The sequence below is a fragment of the Oryctolagus cuniculus genome, chromosome 10 (genome assembly GCF_964237555.1).
Source record: "Oryctolagus cuniculus chromosome 10, mOryCun1.1, whole genome shotgun sequence".
In the NCBI taxonomy this organism is placed as follows: domain Eukaryota; kingdom Metazoa; phylum Chordata; class Mammalia; order Lagomorpha; family Leporidae; genus Oryctolagus; species Oryctolagus cuniculus.
The window spans coordinates 22237170-22259205 of NC_091441.1; the positions used below are offsets into that span (position 1 = coordinate 22237170).

General features: G+C 39.5%; 1 long non-coding RNA gene across 4 annotated transcripts in view; it reads right to left on the bottom strand.

Annotated features, from left to right (window-relative positions):
- Positions 1–22036, bottom strand: part of LOC103349348 (uncharacterized) — a 402935-nt gene that overhangs the window by 46655 nt on the left and 334244 nt on the right. The window lies entirely within an intron of this gene.

A 22036-nucleotide genomic window follows, 5' to 3' on the forward strand; every position in this document is an offset into this window, starting at 1 on the left:
AAAATGCAGGAAAGAAAATCTTAGAATGAAAGGCCATTTAACTGAAAGTACTCATTATTTTTTAAAATGCAGTAGGACCTTTTGAAGGGGATCAGAAAATGCCACCCCAAAATATGCCACTTTGGCGTAAAGATTATTTTGAGCTGAAAACAACTGAGAATCAACAGGTGCAGGAAGAATTCTCTGCCCTCATATTACCGGCCTAAAAGCAGGCTGTTAATTTTCCTTTGAGAAAAGACCTTTCTTTCCAGAGACTGATGATACTGCTTATCACCAAGGATGAGAGTCAACATCATGATGAACTTACTTAAACAAATCTTACTGAAACACCCCTTATCTCCCATTTTTCCTAGTCATTTCCCCTATTCTATTATTTCTGGAAGCCCAAACACCTGCTTTCCTTTGTTAAAATGCCGGTATAAACCCCTAAGTCTAACCATTTCTTTCAGTTTGATTTCTTTTCCAGGAATTTCCAAGCACGTACATATAATAACATTTTGCATGCCTTTTCTTGCGGTAATTTGTCCTTTGTAAGTTTAAAACCAACACCCCAGGTACTGAATATAAGTTGTAGAGGAAAAGTTTTTCCTTCTCCACACTTTTTTCACTGCTTTTAGTAGCAAGCCAGTGAGTGCTTAGAGACTAGCAGTGAGCCAAAGGCAGAAAGCTGGGGAAATACTGCCCAAGCGCCATGTAATCCAATCTGCCCCTTCTGTCTGCTCCCTTCCCATTCTTCCTGACATTTCACTCCCCGATTTCTCAAACATTATTTTTTATTTTTACCATCTGACAGCTTTGTGATATTAAATATTCTTTAAGTGCAGTGTGCGGTAGGCTATGGGATACTTTAAAAATACATAACATTTTTAACTTCATGTCTTCTTATGTTAAAAATTTTAATTTTGTTAGCTTAAACACAAAATTTTTACCCTCACTCACCTGTGTATTTTTTATAGGTTTTACACACTATTGGAGATTTCAGTTAACATAGGGAAAATGTAGTGCGTCAATAAAGGAGTACAAAGAGATTTTTTGTGTTATGGGTATAAAGAAAGTATTTGCAAGTTTCATGTTTCCATTTTCAGCAATTTTATCATTGTATCTGCTTAGTTTGGCTTTTGATCTGTAAATAATGCATAACTAAAAAGTCTGTTTTTATTCCCTTTCATGTTCTAAAACCTTCACCTTTGATGAAAAAGTAGGGAAGAACATACCTGAGCAGATGGCTGAAAGGAATGAGTGAGAAAACCCTCCAAGAGGCCTACTCTCTGCCATTCCAGTTTTTCTCTGAATGCCATTTAATACCTACAATGACTTTCTTAGCATTTAACCTAACAATGCTTTCAAAGATTTAATATTACCCTCTTTTCCCTCAAATGATATTTGCATAAGCCATAATTAAGTTTTTGGAGTCTTATAAAAAAAACCTATTGAAAGAAATAAAGCACTGAGGCAAACATTATAAATTGGAGTAGCTAATCACACAAAAAAATGATAATAGCTTCCAAACTGTAAAGTCAAAGTTTACTTATATTTCCTGAATATTATGACTAATAATAATTTAAGATGTATTTATGCAAAGATATATCATTGCTTTCTAACTTGCTCTTTTATTAGAAATGAACTTTAACAACTAAAATCTTGTAACTCAATATCATAATCAAGCCATTGAACTTTTACGTTGAAACTAGGTTATTTCTAAGTACCTCATTTTCAAACATCAGCAGATGAAAAGGCACTTATTCTAAGATGGAAAATTTTAATTGTTTAGGAGAGTAGAAGCTTCTTTGGGCCTGAAATACCCACAAGAAATGTCCTTTCACAGTATGAATCTTTAGAAAAGATGCAGAATCATCATTATTAGTTTAATTCTACCATTAATTTTCTGATTAATACAAAATGGCACATTCCATTGTATTACTGTTTTGTATTTTGTTTTATTAAAGTCCTCAGCAACTTTACAAGTTCTTTAAGGAGTAAAATGTGTAATTGAAGCTGTACCAGAAACAGGATTCATGATTTGTAATCACATAATTCATATCGCATGAGGTTGATAAGCAAATAGCAAGAAATACTGAACATTTCTGCAACATTAACTTGGGTCAGTCCTCTGTGATTGGAATGTTATTTTTCACTGGATGATTGAAATACGAAGGGGATTAGGGGTGGGGATGCATGACTAGGATATGTGTAAAACATGTATTTGACAAAGGAAAATGATGCAGGTTGAGTCAAGAGTGCTGCCCGTGGAGCTGGTCTCATTAAAGTCCTCCTCATACACTATTTTCTCAGGACTTTGGACAAAAATTGCATTAGTGGCTTCTTTTTGAAGGTGACAGTTATTTTCAACATTGTATACAGCAGAATGAAAAAAATGACAAGAACTTTAAATTAAACCTTAACATGCTACCAAGCTTTGTGTGAAAGGCTAGGTTGGGAACAGCCTGGCAGATATTTCTTTTCTTTTTTTTTATCAACTTAACAAATGTTTGTTTTCAATTTGTTTTTGACAATGGACTTAATAAACTCTTTTACCTAGTTAAGATTTATGAAAAGTGCCCCCCCCCCACTTATCTCATTTATGGAATTTGTAATTTGCATAATGGTAAGACAGGGCATTTTCATTCCTGTCTTTCAAGCACTTCCATTCTAATTTTCATGGTAATAGTAAGTGCACTTAACAACAATGGTCCATTGATCCAGCAAGTCTCCTACCTGCCCTGGAGCAACTGGGCAATTGTTAACCATAGAAGCCACAAAACAGATAAGGGAATCGACCATTAGTGCAAAAGCACTGCCTATAATGGTTTCAATAATAATTAATATGCAGGATAGCTAGCCCTGTCACACACCATTTCAGACTAGAATTGCATCTGTCAGTCCAAATCCTGACTCCATTGGAGGCATCCAGCACCGAATCTAGTTAGACAGCTAACTGAATTAAAACAAAAATCTACAGATGCATGATAAATGCACAGGATGCTATGTCACACATGAATGACTCCTGCACAGGCCAAATGACAGATGTATTTCCGCAACTCCAGGCCAGGCTCCAGCACAAACCACTCTTCATTTATCAATAATTGGGCCTTAATTTCATTTGGCAGTGGTGGAGCAGCATGCTCAGCTTCCTCTCCAATAGACGAACACTAATTAGACTTTTTTTGGGGGGGGAGGGTGAGAGGGGCACCAATCTTTTGATTTTATTTCAAATAGTCAACCATAAGCAAAGTTAGAACTTATGCTTTAGGAGAGCAGGACGTGGTCTCAGCCACAGCTCATTATTAGTGATAATATTTTTCAATGAGAACAGCTCAAGTTTTAATGTTCCATTTTGATAAAGACAGGGGATATAGGAGATGCAAAGAGAATGAAGAAATATCAAGAAGGATTTTGTCTTTTAAAAAAACTTGCTAATTATTACTCTGAGTTTTGCTTTGCCTTTTAGGTAAATGTGTGTGTGTGTGTGTGTGTGTGTGTGTGAGAGAGAGAGAGAGAGAGAGAGAGCAAGACAGAAGCAGAGAAAGAGATATCCACAAACCTCATAAGCAGATGGACTGGTAATGGAAATAAAGAAATCATAGAAAAATTCTTAAAATTTTAGCAGGTCCATTTTCAGAACATTTTTAATGTGGTTGCTCTGATTTGGGGTGACTTCATTGTAATAATTTGTAACATGGCAAATCAGTTCCTAAAAGTATTACTGCACTCCACTACCATCTAAGGAAAAGCCCCCTCAAAGGATTTCTAATCATATGTACAACAGAACAAACCAAGTCTATTGTGAATCATATAAACCAGCCCCAGAATTACAAAAGAATACATAAAAATCCATATATTGGCCACTGTCCTTATATCTGCATTATGGGATTAACGTTCCCTCTTTCAATGCCCACAGAGTCCAAGTGTGTTCATTTGGATGGTTGTTTAAGCAAGAGGCAAATTGGCATGGTGTACTGTGTGTGTGCCACCGCTCTCCCCCTGGGTGGACTTTTCTGCATTAAAGGAGCTGTGGCTAGTTGCTCATTTGAGTTTAGTCTCTGCTTTTAGGTTCTCTTGAGCTTCTGGCCTCTCCTTCCAAATCCTACCCTACAGTGAATGACAAAATGATGCCCTGCTTCTCTTCTACTCCCCCACACAAGCTTAATGTCAGCACAGAGCCCTGTTCCACTCTTGGGAGCATGCTGTTCCCTGCCACTCAGACACCCATCAATATCACACTTATTCTCATTGGCATAGGTTAAGGCAGTGATGTTGTCCTGAGCACTGATTGCTATGCCCAGATGATCTGTTGAAGTTGGCTGCCTAATCCAACATACAGCATAATCGAAGAGGACTAGGAACAGAATCCATTCCTGTTTCACCCCAGTAACTATGCCAAATTCAACAGAGAGCTCTCCATATGGTCTAACACAAGTGAGGTAATGTGTATATTATGCCATAATAAATGAAGTCTCATAGGTTTCAATGGCTCATAGTAGCTATCAGGAATTTTCCCTAGCAACTCATGGGAAACTGAGCAGCATGTCATAAATGGGAAAGCCATAAATAATTTTGCAACTCAGCCACCAGGGCTGTGGTGAAATGCTGTGCTTGCATGATTGACTAAACACTGACAGACATGGGAGCATGTCTGCCATTTTGTAAGCAGGCTCCCCTGAAGAACACAGGAGTACCAAAGGATTGGCAATGAACTTAGAAAAATCCAAAGGCTTAAAGAATTGTGAAAATGATGGCCTGGATATTGTGCTAGGGATAACTCCAGAGTAGCATGATTTGTAAAGACTGTTGGCATTTGTACTTCTCAGGAGATATTTAATGAGAAAGATAAAACATGGAGTTTGTGGAGCACATTGAATGATTGTTTAAGACATTCATTGACCCTGCCTCCTTGACATTGGGCTTGACTATGTGAATTCATTGGCCAATGAAATACAGTTTGGAAGAGTCACATGCCAATTCTCAGTACATACTCTAAGAGCCAGCCTAGTATTCTGCCATGTTTTCTTTCCCTTTGCTTTGAGACCAGTAACATCCCAATAGAGGCCACTCCATCCATCTGATTCTGGGGTGGAGAAGTATGGCGCAAAGTCACAGCCCATCTATGATGAACATGTAATGTGAGAAGAATCAAGCTGTTATTTTTGTCAGCCACAAAGATTTGGGGATAATTTATTGCTACAGAATAATTTAAGATGGCCGATATAGATCATAGCACATGTCTAAGATAATATGGTCTATTTAGTTCTGATTACTTTAACATAGGCACTGCCAACCCATCAATCTGAACAAATAAGATAATTGGTTTTCAGTGACATATATGCTTGTTTCTACTACCATTGACCCTTCTCTTCTTTTTGCTCATGGTCTCTTGGCTCAACCTATAGAAATTTGCAATCAGCATGTGTCTGCTGTTCTCTAGCATTTAAAAGCCACTACAATGAGCCCAACCTCTTTCCTGCATGACCCTGATTTATGCTTAGCAGTCTTCTTCCTTCCACACTCTCTCCAGGAAAAGATTCAGAGACCTAATATGGAGGATTTCAAGGTTTGCTGATCTTCACTACAGTCCATCAACGGAGCATGGTGATCGTGCTTTTGCTATGAGCTGAATGAGAGTGTTCCCAGAAAATACATATGTTGAAATCGTAACCCCCAAAGGTGATGGTTTTAAAGAATGGATCTCTGGGAGGTGATTAAATCATGAGGATGGAGCACTATTAGTGCCTTATAAAAGAAGTGCTAGGAGCTTCCTTGCCTATCTAACACAATAGGGCACAAGCTGTGAAATGAAACCCTTACTAGATTGAATGTCCCAACACTATAATCTTGGACTTCCAAGCATCCAGAACCATAAGCAATACATTTCTGATGGTTATGAATTACTAAGTTTAAAATATTTTGTTACAGCAGCCTAAACATACAAAGACAGACATATTAAGCTCTCATATCTCAAAGAAATCAAGTCCAAAATCCCTTCTGAAAAAAGCAGGTCTGGGGATATCAGACACAGACAATGCTTTCTGAAGCTTAGGACAGGGTTTAGGGTGTTGCAGACTTGATAAAGGCCCACAGCATGTAGACCCTTGGCTTGGGGCTCTAACTAGGGATAGAGCTGAGTCAGCACTGATATAATTATACTAAGCAGAGAGGAGTTCAGGTTTTATAGAGAAACTGGAAGCTAAAGCTCAGAAGGCACCTGGGAAAGGGAGTCAACGAACATTCCCAGGGGTTGGCCCCCTCACACTGTGTAATGCACTCATGGTTCTGTCCCTGGATGTGGAGGCTTTTATTAAAAAAAGAAAGCCAGGGTTGACACTGTGGCACAATGGGTTTAGCTACTCCTTGCAATGCCAGCATTTCATATTGTAGCATCAGTTTGTACCCTGCTGCTTTGCTTCCAATCCAGTTTCCTGCTAATGCACCTGGAAAAGCAGCACACGTTGGCCCAAGAGCTTGGCTCTGCCACCCATTGTTGGAGACCAGGATGGAGTTCCTAACTCCTGACTTGGGCCTGGCCCCCATCTGACTATTGATGCCACTTGGATAGTGAACTAGTAGATGGAAGATCCCTCCCTCTCAAATAAATAAATAAATTTTCAGAACACAAATTCAGTTAGGTTTCTAATCAGCCCAGCATTGTGTACAAGAGAGGAGTTCTTCCCAGCCCATGTACCTCTGATTGCAGCTGGGGTCAGTCTCCCAAAAATATGAGGCTATACCAGAACCTAAACCATGTTCTTGCTCTGATTCCTCAGAGGGAGTTGGACCCCTGTCTTCTGAGTATTTCTGAGGCATGGCTTTACTGGCCATTTATGCACCACGGCTTGTTGTCCTATAGCAAACCGAGGAAAACAAGGATAGCATAAATGTGGAGGTTCCCAGGCTCAATTAATTGATTTTGTATGAATTTATGTGTTGCCTGCTTTTTTTTTGTCTTTAAGTTTACCTTTTTTTTTTTAAGTATCAATGGTGATAGCTTTTGGTAATTTCGTCCATGTGAATACCTTTATTTAGTAAAATTAAAGAAGTAGCAAACCCAAGTTAGTCAAACGTAAAAAAAAAAAATTACAGGAGTTGGTATTTGGCATAGCGGTTAAGTCATTGCTTGGGATACCTACCTCCCACTTCAGAGTGCATGGGGTTGAGTCTGGCTCCACTCCCAATTCCAGTTTCCCACTGATATACACCCTGGGAGGTAGCAAAGACAGCTCAAATAGCTGGGCCCATTCACTCATGTGGGAGACTTGGATTGAATTCCTATAGTCGCCTGGCACAGCCCTGGCTGTTTTGGACATCTGGGAAGTGAATCAGCAGATGGGTATCTGTGTGTGTGCACATATGTGTGTGTATGTGTATGTGTATGTGTGTCTTTCTACCTGCCTTTCAAATAAATAAGAATAAAATTGGAGAAATCATCACTGGAATGTAAAATTGAAAGCCTGGCTCTGAGAGTTTCTAAGATTTTCTGTAGATACAACTCTGCTTACATGGAGAAAGACTCAGATAATGGGAGCATAAAGTCATTTCTCCTCTCCTTTTCTGTCATGGGGACTCTCATGATTGGGAAAATGTAGAACAAACACTCAAACTCATTTTTTGTGGATTGTGAGGGGCTCTGAGGAAGTATGTATTTTACTCTATGCTTTGCAAATGATTTCATGAATTTTCTAATGAAAAGACACATTTTTAGAGGACACTAAATTCTGAAAAACAGAATCAATATTATTGGGGTTATTTTACCTTTATCAAAGGCAGACTAGCCTTTACAAGGATGAAGATTGAGCATGGCTATCTTCAGCCTCCCCACTATGCACCTCTTCCCCTTGTCTGGGTAGATCTTAAGCCCAGGCACCCAATGATCCACGTTGTCTATGTCTCCTTGAGAAGATCTATGCTAGCTAGGATTCTCAGATGTCAGCAACAGAAAACAACTGTGACTACCTAGAAACAAAATGCATTGATTGGAAGGATAGGTTATGTAGTTCAAAAAAGCAAAAGATTTACATAGAAAATAGGTCTCTTGGGCTTTGAATGGCAAGAACAAAGTGACAAGTCTTTTCAGCATGTCACCACTGGGGTGAATCTACTGCAATCTTTTTTTTTTTTAATCATTATTCTCGTCATGCTGCTCAGCATTCAGATTTCAAAGAGAGTCAAATATGCTGGTGAGGTCACATGCCCATTCTCAGCCTGAGGAGTGCTGGACATGATTGACAGTTTCACCAGAACTATAGGAAGTAGAGCAGGGGACATCCCCAAATGGGAGGCTGAGGGAGTATTACCAGAGAGTATGGGGAGGTTCCGGGAGGGCAGAACAACAGATGTCCAGTTGAGTCTCCAAAATGACCTTTCTTCTCTGCATTCCAGATTTAAATCCTCCATATTCCCCCAAATCAAAATTATCTTCAACAAGATGGTATGTCGGTTATAAAATCATAAACTCACAGCTCAGTTTTAGCAAGAATAACATCTCAACTGAAAAAATAATTTCTTGGAAGCAAAAACTGACTCTGCCCAAGAGTCATGGCAGGTGGAATGTTCTTAGGTCAAGCTTTTGAATGTTAATAAGAAACACAATCCTGGCTTCTAATCTTACTACCACTCCCAAATCACTTGTCCAGCCCAGCATTTTAATAGCCAAATAATTATAGCATTGGAGCTGGAGACTCTTAGCATTGGAGCTGGAGACAACAAATGGGGGAAAATGTTCTTTTTGGACTCTTTAGTGATGTTTATTTGCTTAAGACAATATTCTGAATGTTACAAGTCTTACCTGGAAGACAACATAGCTTTTTGTTTCTTATGGCTGAATATTCCACAAATTACCCCAAATATCCTGGATCACCATAGACAGTAAACTCGGTTGTAGAAGTAATTTTAACAGAGGATACTGCAGTAAATTTAAATCTGGAACTGAAAGAGTCTATTCCATTTCATTCAATTTTTGATTATTTAAGAAATTTTTGGATTGCACATTATTTTATAATATTTTGTGCACTGCCACCAAAAAGAATCTTAATGAATTTTTAGTGCCATAGGCCTTTATTGTCACTCCCTTTTTTGTAGACATAGCCAATTTAATTTTCAGCATTGTAGAAAAAATTTTTTTCACATAGCAAAGTGGAAAACAGCTTGTTAGAATTGGATGCATGACTTTTACAAAAGGGAGTAGGTACCTTGTTTAAATATATTATAATGGAATATAATAATTAATTAGTTCTGTATTTTTCAGCAAAATATTTTGTTCTCGCCATTCCTTGTGCAGGTCCCACAAAATGTGAACAGAACTTAAAACACAGCGATAACATTTGCCTCCCATGCCCTTGATAATAATCTATCTGCTCTCTCTTCTATTGATTGTCTTGCCAACCTGTCAACTCTTGGATGCATTGTACAAAAGACAAGTATACTGACAGCCAGCGGGCAGGTAGGAAGGTAGGGGAGAGGGGCTGGTTGCAGGCATACTACATTGTCCCCAGTAATCAGCTGAATCCTTCTTAGTGCAGTTCTCCTAGAGTGTGGCTTGAGTTTGGAATGAATCTTTTGCAGTCTGCTCAGAAATACAGAGTCATATGGAAAAGCTGATGCACGTTGGATGAACAAAGATTTCCAAAGTGGCTTGGAATTACAAAAGAATGGGGGAGGAAGAATACTGCAAGAGCGGAAGGTTTGCAGACGCTCCCTGCCATCCTTCCCTATCTCATCCCCTTAGCTACTCCAGTGTTTCAAAAAGTGGTATAACTGCCTGGGATTTGAAAGTCAGGCCAACCTTAGTCTAGTCTCAACTCTTTTATGACCTGGCCCTGTGGGAGGCACTGGGCAAGGGGCCCAAATTCTCTCAGCCTGGGTTTCCTTGCTGTGGAAAGGTGAGGATTAAGTGAAATAACATATCTGAAGCTTTTGGTCTATAGAAAGTGTTCCTTTTGTAGGTTTAAAATGAATTGCCATTTAGTGAGAGCTCCCCCATCCCAGGCACTTTATATGGATTCATTTCAGATGCTGTATAAAGAGCATATTATGTCCTGGGGACACTTCAGAGAGAATAAACAATTTGGAGTTCTAACTCATATCTTTGGACACCAAATCCTATACTCTCTATTGGATTATCAGTTATTCTTGCTCCTAAAGATTTAGGATCAGTCTGCTTGTTCAAGTCCTATGCTTGGGAGTGTCTGGAACAAAGAATTCAAGTTTGGTATTCTTTGATAGAAAGAAAATAATGATGGAGGCCCATGTGTCCTCACACTGTCTTATGGCTGAATGACATTATGAAGACTTTGCATCCACAAGGGCCCTTCTTGCAGCTTGCATAAGGATCATGCTGCTTTTTTTGTACATATCACTATGGTTGACTTCAGTAAAGTAAGTAGGTACTGTATAATGGTTTATGAATGATAAATAAATAATAAGATTTCAAACTCCTAAATTTAATATACCAGCTAATTGGAATCTTAGGAAATTATATAAACTATCAAGATTTCAGAAATACTCTTTGGCTTCTTAGTAATAATTACCTTTATAAAAGCATTTTTCTAATATAGAAATGAATGATTTAGTACCTTTGCCAGGAGTACTAACATTTTTCAAGTATTAGGTATAATCTAATGATGCATGTTCAGAACACTGGGAAATTATTCAAGAAGAGAGGGTGATATGCTTGGAACTTTGCTGATCTTGAATGCAAAGAATTCAGGGTCCAGTCTCTGTCCTTGCATTAATGAGTTTTCTACCTTTAGGCAAGTCATCACTTCTTTGCACCTTTGTGTCCCTATTTTTAAAGTGGTCTGATCATTTCCAAGGTCCCTTCCAGCCCCAAGATGGTATGACCTACAATAGCTAAGGGATACAGTAAAGTAGGCCATATTGTTTTTTTCAGCTTCCATTGTCAACAGTGTGTCTAATTCTTAGCCCTCAAAGACTAATATGAAGGAACAGGAAGGCATCTCTTTGCTTCCCATTTGCCTGTAGAATAACTCTTCCCTTAATTGCCTGGTGTCTCTGCAGGCTTCCCCAGGGCCCAGCACACAGTGGATGTTCCACAAATGGACATCAAGAAAGACTACTGCTGCTGCTCCCAAACAAAGTGATGATTATGATGATGATAACCAATGTGTTGATGTTCATGATAATGACCGCTTGCAGCACTGAGTTCCAGGCCCAGGGCAGCCCAATGAGAATGTTTCTAGAGCATCTCTCACGTATGACTTGTATTCTACCCTCTAGATTCATCTTCGCTTGCTAACAGGGATCTTGGGTTATAATAAAGCAATGGAATTCATCACCTGATTCCATTGTGACTTCAGAAATGCAAGCCTAAACTTTTATCTTTGTTTCATAGCTCTTAAGTTTGTCTCCTTAGGTTGGAAGAGTCAAGTAACAGGATAAACAGTGTCATTCTGAGTTCTTTCACACTTAAAGTACAATCTAACCCATATTCTGCAATCTTAAAGACAAAACACCGAGTATGGCTATGTGTCAAGAATTGTTAGGCATATTTGCATGTTTCCTTATCGTTTAATTTTTATAAGAATCCTATAAAATATTTTTCATTATCATTAAAGTGCAGAGAGGGAAATTTGAGCTTAGTGAAGTGATATTCCCACACTCATCTAGTTTATGATTGGCATAGGAAGGGATGAACCCTCACCTGATGTAACTCTGTCCATTCTTTGCTAAAGATCCACCATCTTTGTTTTGTTGGGGAATGGCATATTATGAATGGGACCAAATCTTTAAACTTTGATTGCTTGAAGGGCAGAAGAAGGGATTCTCATTTTGAAATATATGAAGCAATCTCTGGATTGGCTCCTCTTTTGTTTTGGAGAAATCATTTTTTTTTTTTTTAACAGGCAGAGTGGACAGTGAGAGAGAGAGACAGAGAGAAAGATGTTCCTTTTGCCGTTGGTTCACCCTCCAATGGCCACCGCGGCTGGCGCACTGAGCTGATCAGAAGGCAGGAGCCAGGTGCTTCTCCTGGTCTCCCATTGGGTGCAGGGCCCAAGTACTTGGGCCATCCTCCACTGCACTCCCGGGCCACAGCAGAGAGTTGGCCTGGAAGAGGGGCAACCGGGACAGAATCCGGCGCCCTGACCCAGACTAGAACCCGGTGTGCCGGCGCTGCAAGGCGGAGGATTAGCCTAGTGAGCCGCGGCGCCAGCTCAGCTTTTTGTTTTAAAGGTGGACTTTAGTATAGATCATAATCCTTTGTAAAAAAGATTGCTTTCTGTATATTGAATGCTATTCTTCATATATATATAACATTCATTTTCCAATAAGTGTTGGAAAGCTGTGGTTGTCACAGGGAAGAATATCTTTACCCTGAATAACGTGGTGGAGGCAGCTTCCGTGCTGGGCTGCCTGGAAGCAGAACTCTCTGTGCTGCTGAAGTTTTTCTAGAGTGTGGTGAAACCCCATGTAACCTAGATTTGGGGCTATGTATTGATGTCATATATTATTCCATTTCAGTGGATTGTGCTAAAGGGAAATGCACCAGACCAAAACAAACAAATGAATTAATTTAAAAAATAGCAACATCCAGCAAAAAACAGAACCTTGAAAGCATTCCCTGGGGATCTTCAGAAACACATGGATGAGAGATCCTGGACATCCTTTAGTGAAATATGGTGGATGTTTTGTCTAATGTGATCTATGCATTAAAGGAAATGTGACCTCAGAAGACATCTAGGACAGGTAGGAAATACTTACAATTAGCTGTTTCCTAATAATTCCATGTTAGGGAAGACTGTATTCATTTTTATTTTTGGTAGACTTGTATTTACACTATTATTGTATTTTTTGGCTCCAAAATAAGTAAGTCTCTTCCCTTTACAGATTGTATTCTCTTTTTCCTGAGTCAAACAGTGACTAGTTACTGTCTGTCTCGGAACACGTCATTGAAAGAAGAAATCTTACCAGATTAAGATTCAGATGCAAAGGTTTTGAGTGCTTTTGTACATTCCAAATAAATCAGCAAAAGAACTAGAAAACAACCATTTCTTAATTCATTTAAATCCCACCCTATTTGCTTTTTTAAAATTTTGCTTTCATTTATCAACTCCAGAGAGTATTTGTCATGAGCCTTATCATCTATTTGCTTCTGAATTGCTTTGCTTAGTTATCTGTACCAATGGTGGTGGGCAGTCTCTATGCTTTTGAAGGAAACTGTATTTATAATAAAAACACCATGCATTTTTCAATAATTATCCCATAATTCATTGTCAGGCCAATTTTCCATGTTCTCATAGATATTAATACAAAGACATGGCACATTTTTCTACACTGTAGTGTTTTATTAGTAGGTCTGTACTTTCTCTAACTTTTGAAAAACTAAAAATAGAATAACCTATCAACTAAATAATTAGTGCACAGGCTGAGCCTGAAAACCAAGTCTCCCAAATTTCCAGTCCTCAAGCAGAATACTATATATGTAATATATTCAGAAGCTTTCTCATAATAAATACATTAAAGACATAAATTATAAAATGCTCATTAAAATTGGTGGTGACAACAATATTGCCTGGGACACAAATGGTCTAATCTAGTGCCCTATAAACCTTAGTTCTCTTTTCTAGTTGGGGAAAAAGCTCTCACACATGTTCTTATTAGTTTATCTTTGCTTATTAATGCTGAAAGGATATCCACTCCTTATATAACCGTTAGGTAACATGCTCAGTGAAATGGCACCTGCAAAATCTCTTTTTGTCATAGCTTTTTCTTTCTAAGACTAATTTTATAAAGTGATTACAAGTGAAAATCATTTTTTTTTGACAGGCAGAGTTAGAGAGAAAGAGACAGAGAGAAAAGTCTTCTTTCCATTGGTTCACCCCTCACATGGGCGCTACAGCCAGCATGCTGCGCCCATCCGAAGCCAGGAGCAGGATACTTCCTCCTGGTCTCCCATGCGGGGGCAGGGCCCAAGCACTTGGGCCATCCACTGCCTTCCCGGGCCACAGCAGAGAGCTGGACTGGAAGAGGAGCAACCTGGACAGGATCTGGTGCCCTGACCTGGACTAGAATCAGGGGTGCCAGCACCGCAGGTGGAAGATTAGCCTAGTGAGCCGCGGTGACCTTATAAGGAACCAGCGTTGCGGCATAGTGAGTAAAGTCTCTACCTGTGATGCCAGCATCCCGTATGTGTGCTGGCTGGAGACCTGGCTGCTCCACTTCCTATCCCTTTCCGTGCTAATGTGCATGAGAAAGCAGTGGAAGATGGCCCAAGTGCTTGGGCCCCTACACCTACAAGAGATCCAGAAGAAACTCCTGACTCTGTTGCGGCCATCTTGGGATTGAACCAGTGGTTGGAAGATTCTCTCTCTCTCTCTCTCGACCCCTACCCTCTCCCTCTCCCTCTGCCTCTCCCTCTCCCTCTCCACCTCCCCTCCCCCTTCCCCTCCCTCTCCCTGTCCCTCTCCCCTCCCCCTCTTCCTTACCCTTCCTCTCCCTCTCCCTTTTTCTCTCTCCCTCTTCCTCTCCCTCTCCCCTCTCCTTCTCTCTCTCTCTCTCTCTCTTACTCTCTCTCTCTTCTCTCTCTGTGTAACTCTGACTTCCAAATAAATAGAAAACTTTTTTTAAAAAAGACATATTGAGTGTTTATAGATAAATTATTATTTATTGAGAACCTGTAATGTGCCAGGAGTCATGATTACAAATATCATCCCAGTGAATTTTTCTCCCTCAATAGCAGCATAATGGAGGAAAACAACAACTGTGATGTGCACTACCCTTATACTCAGTGGCCTGTCCTTTGCAGTACCTTAGGACAGCAACCAGATCTGGGATTCTTTTTGATTCATACTCTGTTGATGATAAATGCAAATGAAAATCTCAACTGACAAGCCAAAGATTTAGCCTAAACCCAAATATGTTATAACAAATGTATCTTTAGCAAAGTCTGAAAAAAGGATTTTCTCCTTCAAATGGGAAAATAGGACTTGTATCCAAACCCATTCAAAGCTGATGGTTCTTATACTGAAGTGGGAACCTGGAGTTGTTAACATGATTTTGTTGTGTTTTTAAGGGGCTTTAGAAGAAGTCCATAAAGTTTCTTAGATACCAGCACTGTGGTTTAGACAGTTTTGAAGAATTCCATGTAAATTAATGAAACCCATATGGCATAAATCTTCAAAAAACACACACAAAATTAAACAATTCATTTGAGCCAACTTAATATATTTGGAAAAAGATCTGTGACAATTTTTCCAGGTCATCTGTCCAGCTTTGAAAATTCAAAATCACTTTTGAAATTTTATGTAACTTCTTAAAATTGGTTCATAATCCTGCCAAAAAAAATTCTCTCTATTTCCTTTAGCACAGTTTGCCCCTCTATCATCTGAAACAGAACTCCACTCAATTCGTAATCGATCAAATCACATTTGTCATACAAGTTGTTTCTTATAATGAGGGCTCCCAGGAAAGCTACAGATTTCTGGCTTCACATGTCAAGCTGATGTACATCAGGAGAAGGTTTTTAACAAGACCCCCTGAACCCTATCATGCTCTACAAAAAATAAACACAAAGTGGATCTTCGATCTGTATTGAAGAGTGGAAACTACAAAACTCTGAAGACAAAACATAGTAATCCCTTCTGCCCTTAGATTATGTAATGCTTTCTCAGATATGAAACCAAAAGTATAAGTTACAAAGGAAAAGACTAGATGAATTGAACTTTGTCAGAATTTATAACTTTTACTTCAAAGCACACAATTAAGAAAGCGAAAAGACAATCTACAGAATGGGAGAAATATTTGCAGATTGTATGACTTAAAAGGACTTTTGTCTAGAATATATAAAGGACCTTTATAATACAACAACAAAAATATAACCAAATTTTAAAAGGGGTAAAGGACTTACATAGACATTTCCCAAAAGATATACAAATGGCCAATAAGAACTTCAATATTATTCATCATCAAGGAGATGAAAATCAAAAGCACAGTGAGCTATCACTTCACACCTACTAGAATGTCTAAAATTAAAAAAAAAGATATGAACAAGTGCTAGTGGGGGTGTGGAGATTGGAGCCCTCATATGCTGCTGATGGAAATGTAAAATGATGCAGCTACTTTAGAAAGTAATATGACAATTTCTTAAAATGTTAAATACTGAGTTACCATGTGTCAGCTAATCCAGTCCTGGGTATACATCCAAGAGAATGGAAAATACACATTTACCCAAAAACTTGCACATGTATGTTTGTTACAGCATAATTTATGATAGCCCCAAAATGGAAACAACTCGAAAGTACATCAGCTGATGGAGGTATAAATAAAATGGGCTCTGTCTTTACAACGTAATATTATTTATCAATAGAAAAGAATGGTGTCCTGATGTATACTCCACCAATGAGCCTTGGAAACTTGCTAAGTGAAAGAAACCTGTCCAAAAAGCCTCACAATGACTCCATTTAGATGAAACTCCCAGAATGGGTAAATCTGTAGAAATCAAAATACAGTTGTGGTTTCAAGAGATGGAATGCAGAGGAGAATAAGGAATGACTGCATGCTGGTGAAAAAAAATACTGTAAGCTGGAAGACTTCGACCACAGGAACCTATTTCTCACAGTGTTAGAAGTTGGGAAGTCCAAGATCAAGGTGTCAGCTGACTTGGTTCCTAGCAAGGCTTTCTTCCTGGCTTGCAGATAGCTACCTTCTCACTGCATGTTCACATGACATTTATTCAGTGCATAAGAGTGGAGAGATAGAACAAGATTTCTTTTCTTATAAAGCCACCAATCCCATTGGATTAGGATCCTATCCTTAGCTCTACCTACAAAACCCCCTACATTGGGAATCTTAATCCTTCAACACATAAAATTTTGAAAGATAAATTTCTTTTTCTGGTGCTTAAGATTTTTTTTTGAGATTAGGTAGTGGTAATAGTTATACAATACAGTGGATATGCTAAAAAACAACTAAATTATATATTTCAATGATGAATTTGGTGGTTTATAAATTATATCTCAATAAAGCTAATATTAAACAGACAAAAATGGCCCTCTTGAATCAATAGTTCTTTCCTTTTTTTAAGATTTATTTATTTATTTGAAAGTCAGAGTTACACAGAGAGAGGGGAGGCAGAGAAAGAGAAAGAGAGAGGTCTTCCATCTGCTGGTTCACTCCCCAGTTGGCCACAATGGCTGCACCGATCTGAAGCCAGGTGCCAGGAGCTTCTTCTGGATCTCCCACGCAGGTGCAGGGAGCCCAAGGACTTGGACCATCTTGTACTGCTTTCCCAGGCCATAGCAGAGAGCTGGATTGGAAGTAGAGCAGCCGGGACTCGAACTGGTGCCCATGTGGGATGCCAGCACTGAAGGTGGCGGCTTTACCTGCTACACCACGGCACTGGCCCCAACAATAGTTCTTTCAATGTTGTACATCACTGACGGTGATGGATACACAGGTTGATAGATGTACAAATAGCAGTTTTTTACAACATGACTTCTTTCTTTCACAAAGTGTGGGGCATGAGGCAATCTTCTGAGTCACAGTGTTCAGAGAGCACAAAACACTAATGGGTAGACTGACTATTTGGCTCATTTTATTATAATCCCTTTGACATTTCTGCTAAAGAACACTTGCTCCAGGGCAAGTGTGAAGGTTCAGTATTTTTAGCTTCTAATGATCTCAGATATGTTCCATATGCTTCTCAGTTCCATGTATATGTATATGTGAGTCATGGAGACTGGCTGTGTATATATACTTTCAAGGAATTATCTCAGAAGGAAACACTTGTGTAGCCATCATCAGGGAGGAATGAGCGTTTAACAGGTTGCTGTTGGTGAAAATGTGGGACCCCTCATTACTGGAGATCTTTGAATTGTCACAATGCTTTCCCTATGGAAATTAAATGCCTTTAATTCCTCTTGGGATTCTTCCCCAGGCGATTGTCATATCAAACTATTGGTCCTTAAGCCAAAATGCAAGTACTCTGTGTTAGTAAAACCCAATCAACTTTTTATACATCTGCATTCTGACTCACACAGATGACCTAAATGTGAACAAACTCATATCTCTGCTTTGATGAGTCATCTAATTCCACATTATGGGTATTGATCCAATGGATGATGTCTTCATAGATAACGAAGGACCTGGACTTATTCCATTACCTATTTGTAGATAACGTTTGAAAAAAAGGTAAACTTGTACCAAAGTGATCATTTCAGGCCGGTGCCAAGACTCACTTGGCTAATCCTCCGCCTACGGCACCAGCACCACAGGTTCTAATCCTGGTTGGTGCACTGGATTCTGTCCCGGTTGCCCCTCTTCCAGTCCAGCTCTGCTGTGGCCCAGGAAGGCAGTGGAGGATGGCCCAAGTGCTTGGGTCCTGCACCCACATGGGAGACCAGGAGGAAGTACCTGGCTCCCGGTTTTGGATTGGCGCAGCGTGCCGGCTATAGCAGCCATTTGGGGGGTGAACCAACGGAAGGAAGACCTTTCTCTCTCTCTCTCTCTCTCTCTCTCACTGTCTAACTCTGCCTGTCAAAAAAAAAAAAGTGATCATTTCAGTATCTAGTTATAAACTGTTCTAGGATTTCACTTTTCTCACCCTACTGGGGGTTAAGAGGGAATTTCAGAAAAAGCACTGCTCAGATGCAGTTCTGAAGGGGAGTCTGGAGATTACCAAGTAGAACAATGAGAGGAAGACACTGCAAGAAGAGAAAACTATGTAGATGTTAAAAAGTTCAGAGGTGGGGGCTGGCACTGTGGCATAGCAGGTAAAGCTACTGCCTGCAACTCAGACAACCCATATCTTTGCCAGTTCATGTTTCAGCTGCTCTACTTCCAATACCATTCCCTGATAAGGGCTTGAGAAAAGCAGCAGAAGATAGCCAAGTCCTTGGGCCCCTGCACCATGTGGGTGACCTGGAAGAATTTGCTGGCTCCTGGCTTCAGACTGGCTCCATTCTGGTCATTGTGGCCACTTGGGGAGTGAACTAGCAGATGGAAGGAAGATCTCTGTGTGTGTGTATGTGTGTCTCCCTCTCTCTCTGTCTTTCGAATAAATAAATGTTTTTTAAATAAAAAATTTTAATAGGTAAGAAATGATATGAATAAAGATCAAAGAGTTATGAAGGGAACAGTGAGGACTATATTGGGAAGCAAACAAGAGGCAGATGTTGTCAAAACAATTAAAACTTTGAATTGAAATCAACAGAATGCTATTTAAGATTTTTCAAAAGGTTTATTTATTTATTCATTTACTTGAAAGACAGAGTGACTGACAGAGAAAGAAAGAGAAGAGAGAAACAGACATACAGATCTTCTGTTTATTGGTTCATTCCCCAGATGGCCACAACAGTAGACTTATATCAGGCCAAACTCAGGAGCCAGGAACTGCATCTTGGTCTCCCATGTAAGTATCAGGGGCCCAAGTACTTGGGCCACCTGCTTTCTTCCACAGGCACAGTAGCGGGAAGCTGAATTGAAAGCGGAGTAGCCAGGATTCAAGATAGCACTCTGAAATACGATGCTGTCATTGCAAGCATTAGCTTAATCCCCTGTACCACAATGATACTGCTATTTATGATTTTTATTTCTATTTATTTATTTTTAAAGATTTATTTACTTATTTTAAATTCAGTTACAGAGAGAGCGGGAGAGATAGAGAGAAAGAGAGATCTTTCATCCACTATTTCGCTTCCCAGATAGCCCCAACATCTAGCACTGGGCCAGGCTGAAGCCAGGATCCAGGAGCATCATTTGGGTCTCCCATGTGGATGGCAGGGGCCCAAATACTTGGGCCATCTTCTGCTGCATTTCCCAGGCCATTAGCAGGGAGCTGGATTGAAAGTGGGACCCCCTGGGACATGAAACAGTGCCCATAGAGGATGCTAGAGGCAGGTGGCAGCCTTACCGGCTATACCACAACACCGGCCCTTTATTTATGATTTTTTAAATGAGATTGGCATAATTAAGAAAATTTCCCCTTTTTTTAAGTGTTATTTTGTTTTTAAAGTTCACCCTGATGATACGTGGGCTGGGTGAAGAGTACATTGGAGGTGGGTGAATATCAAGGCAAGAGACAAAATGAAGAGGGGCCAAGGAATTCAAAACAAAGTTAGTTAGAACAATCATGTGGCCACAGGAAGCAAAATGGAAATAATTGGTTGCATCCAAGAAGTAAAAGTAGAATCAACTGAACCATGGAAGTGAAGGGAAGGGAAAGATGAATTAAATATAACTCCCAAAGTTTCCCTAATGAAGAAAGTGAATAAAGGAGAGTATTGTGTTGGGGAGGAAATAATTACTGTTGATACGCTGTATTCAAGGTTTACAATCGGCAGTAGAAAACAAGACTCTGGAGTTCAGAAACATTTCCCTTTGGAAACACATATTTGAGATAAGTTAGCACATTTGAGATTTTGAAATAAATGAAGATGATCTCAGGGATTGTTAACAGATGAGCCTTGGGGAATACCAATGTGTAAGCAGGAGCCAGGAGAGAGAAAAGTCAATGAGGGTGCCTGGAAAGGTGTGGCCAGAAAGGTTGAAAGGAAGCAGGAGGCAGCATTGGATGGGAGCAGGTCAGACTGATACTCTGAAAGCACCAAACAGTAAACAGAACGAGTCTAAGAAGTGGGGAGCTCAGCCAGACAAGGAAGAAAACAAACTGGACAGGAAAGGAATCGTTTTGTTCATTTAGTGGGTTGATTTCTCTGAAGAGACTTTCAGTTATTTACAGACTAGGTTGAAGAGATGGGAAAGACTGAAGATACGATTTAATTGAGATTAAAAGATGCACAAACAACTTAGCCTTCAAGAGCAATACAAGAAAAGTCAATATAAAACAAGACCCACACGAATTGTATCACAGAACTAGAAGTCCATGATGGTCTCCAATGATCAGAGCTTTCAGGAGAGGCACAAAGGGAGGATAGGCTGTTTTCTCTCTTCACTTCTCTCTCCAGAGTGCATGGTGTGGGAGGTAGTCATGCTTTGTCTTCCTGGAGTTGGTCCTCTCTTCTTATTTACGATCATATTTAAATGATAATAATATCTAAGAGGAAGGCTTTTTGTGAGGATAAACAATTGAAAGCAAATAAATGAGTGCCAACTAGTATCTAAAGTACATTAACCTACTGTTTGTATTGCCAGCCCTCCAGTCAATGTGTCTGCTGTAAACCAGTCGAATTCACAGCAAGACCACCAACTACCCTACCGTCCCCATGAGTATTTCTATGATGGATTGTATGTCCCAGGAAATGTAGAGATGCTCTCCTCAAGGCTATTTTAAGAATTGTTTCTTATAACATGGTTCATCAGGTATTAAACTAGGTAGAATAAATATAAGGAATTTTTCTTGCATGGAGTTTTCTCTCCACTGGCTGTCAGCTTGGTGAAGAACATAATAAATCACCCTGACAGCTATCGTGGCTGGTCCAGAGCTGTTCTGCCAACATGGGGAGTTAGAAATTTGTTTGAAATTCACAAAATATTGTCTCATTTCTTTTCCTTGCAATTGTGGCGAGATTTGCTTATAATATATTTCCAAGGAATGGGGAAATAAGGAAGATCAAGGTTATTCTGATAAGGATACAGAATTCTTTTCTGAATGTTGCTAAGTCTAGGAAAATTAATGGACTAGGAGGTGCTGATCAAAACAGCCTAATGATCAAAATGATCAAAAGTAGTCCCCACTAAATAGTATTGATATAACACATTCTAGAACATTTTCACACATCACAACTTTCATGAGTCTCATATCAAATCTTTATTAGGCAGTTTTCCCTATGCTACAATAACAGAAACTGAGACTATTCAAGGTTTCAATCCAGTTGCAGAATACCAGTCTTCAGACTGGAGCCCAACTCCACTCCTTGGACCACATTATAGCTACTGCTAAAAGGATTCTCTTTTCTGATGGTTGGTGCAAGAGTATAACTGTTGTAGCCCTTGCTGCCTTTACATACTAGTAAGAGTTCACATTTCCTGGGAACTTACGAGGACCCAAGGTCTACTCTTTAATGAATGCAGGGCCCTGTGCCAAATACCTTCACATGGGTTATTTCATTTAATTTCTATCAAATTCATGTTT